This window comes from Penaeus monodon, chromosome 10 (assembly GCF_015228065.2).
Source record: "Penaeus monodon isolate SGIC_2016 chromosome 10, NSTDA_Pmon_1, whole genome shotgun sequence".
Classification (NCBI taxonomy): Eukaryota; Metazoa; Arthropoda; class Malacostraca; order Decapoda; family Penaeidae; genus Penaeus; species Penaeus monodon.
Genome location: NC_051395.1, coordinates 83,038 through 85,537, shown reverse-complemented (window position 1 = coordinate 85,537; position 2,500 = coordinate 83,038).

Here is a 2,500-nt window from a genome sequence, read left to right as displayed (position 1 = left end):
TATATATAGTGTGTGTGTGTGTGTGTGTGTGTGTGTGTGTGTGTGTGTGTGTGTGTGTGTGTGTGTGTGTGTGTGTGATAGAAAAACCCACAATGAAAAAATTAGATTTATTGAAAATGAGACTACTGTTTCGAAATCCACCTGGATTCCATATTCGGTTCTGAAGAGAAAAGGGAGAGGAGGGGGCATAGAAAAGAGAAAGGAGAGGCAACGCGGTAATTGGGGCAGGTGAGGACAGACGAACGGAAGCAAAGGGAGGTCAAGTCAGTTCGGAGGATCGGGCCGCATTATCGGGTGGCCGGCACAACGGAGAAGGCGGAGGATGTGGGAAGCGAGGAGACTTTCGGCAGGAGAAAAGCCGCTGTTGAAGTTAAAATTAGGCAGCAGCTTTATTAAGGATGATTCCACCAGTCTCCTTCCGGGGATCTGTGACGCACCTTTCTTGCGGCCTGGCTGGCTCAGTCTCTCACTCCCCTTCTTGGTACCTCCACCTTCGCCACTCTCAGGACTTCATCTCCCGTGTCCGTGGAGTCTCGATCCTGATGAGCTTGGATGTAGACTCCCTGTTCACCAAGGTCCCGCTTGATGATGTCCTCGCTTTTCTTCAGAGGAGGCTCCTCGCAGAGGAACCTTGTCTCCCTCTACCCACCAACGTCTTCCTCTAGCTGATTCGTCTTCTCCTTTAAGGGTCGCTTCTACTCTCAGACGTTCAGTGTTCCCATGGGCTCTCGCCTCTCTCCAGTCTTGGCAAACCTGTTTATGGAATTCTTCGTGCCTGAGCTTCTCCCTTCCATCTCCCTTCATCTGTTGGTCTGGCTGAGGGATGTCGACGACTGGCCTCATGACCATGCCCTGTTCTCGGATTTCCTGACGCAGTTGAGCTCTCTCTCTCCTTCCATCCATTTCAAGGTGGAATGGAAGGTTGACAAAAAGCTCCTTTTCTTGGAAATCCTAGTTCATCGCTCTACTGACTTTTCTTTCTCTATATACAGGAAGCCTATGCATAGTGGTGTGCACTTCTTCTCATACCATCCTCTCCATGTAAGGAGGGATGTTCCCACCTCACTGTATCTCCACGCCCCCCACATTTGTGACCCCCAGTACTTGGATAGAGGAATCGACTTCCTGCGTCGTTCATTCTCGAAACTGGGCTACCCTCGTCATGTTCTCGACTTCGCGTCATCGAGGGCACGGCGTACCTTCTACCACAACTCCTCTCCTAAAAAGACTTATTACCTGACCGTACTCAATCTGCCCTACACTGAGGAGATCTACTCTCTCCGTTGCCCTCTACACCCTCTCAACTGCAGGCTGATCTTTCGCCAGTGAACACTTTCCGTCGCAACCTGGTCCATACCAGTCCTCCTACCTCGAAAGTGGGCACCTATGCTGTTCCTTGTGCCTCCTGTGATAAGCAATAGTTTGGCGAGATAGACGCCAGTCTCACTAAGTGTCTGTCTCAATATAAGTACACTGTATCCAGTGGACATAACAACAATGACCTCTTTTGCCATCAGTGGAACACAGGCCATCAGATGGATTGGTCAGCAACATAAATTGTCTTTCTTTCCGTTAATGTCCATGGCGCATCGTCAGTGGATTTTCTCATGCCGATAATCTCCTCTCTTCCCACATCCTCTGCCTTCTGTGTTATGGCGGCCACCCTGCGCATAGTCCGGCCGGTCCTATGACCTGACTTGACCTCCGTTGTTTCCGTTCGTCTGTCCTCACCTGCCCCATGTTACCGCGATGCAAAAAAATAAAAGTTTGGAAAAAAGAGTGGGAAGGAAGAAAGGGGATAGGGAAAGGATAATGGATGGAGGAAAATTAATTTTAGGAGAAAAAAAAGGAGCCGGGGCTTAACCCAGCATGCAGGGTAAAGCTTGGGGTAATAGATGTAGTGAGTTCTTTAAAAGGAAGAAAAGGGTGAGGGTGGCCCAGCGCCACCTTGAATCTTTTGTGTTCGATGCAGGTGTCCTCGGCCGCGCAGTGCTTTTCCCTCCGCCACACGAGGCTGTGCAGGGAGGGCGGCCGGCCAACTCTTGGTGCATAAGGTACAAGTACCCTACGACCTTGAGCGCCGACGAGGCTGCGGGACTGGAGGATCCTTTTTGTCTTTTTTGGCATGCTTGTGGGTGGTGAGATCTATTTGCATTTATGTTCAGTGTTTTTTGTAGTATCAAGTACTTGTGCAGTTTCCTTTGGATTTCGTTGTGGTGGTGGTTGCAAAACGAGGTGTCTTTGCATGGAGCAGTGAGGCTCTGGGTCAATGTTTGTCACCTTAGTTGCTGTGATGATGTTGTGGTGTGCTCAGCGATGTATAAATTGTCGTCTTCAAAGATCTCCTCTGGGACAACAGTGTTGGGGAAACCGTTTTTCAGTAACATGCTAGGGACAATGTTTGCGAATTTCTTTGTGTTGTATGTAGCAGCAATGAGAGCTACGTGTAAGATGGCTTGTATTTTGGCGTTTGTTTTAGATGTGAATGTGTTGTTGAATT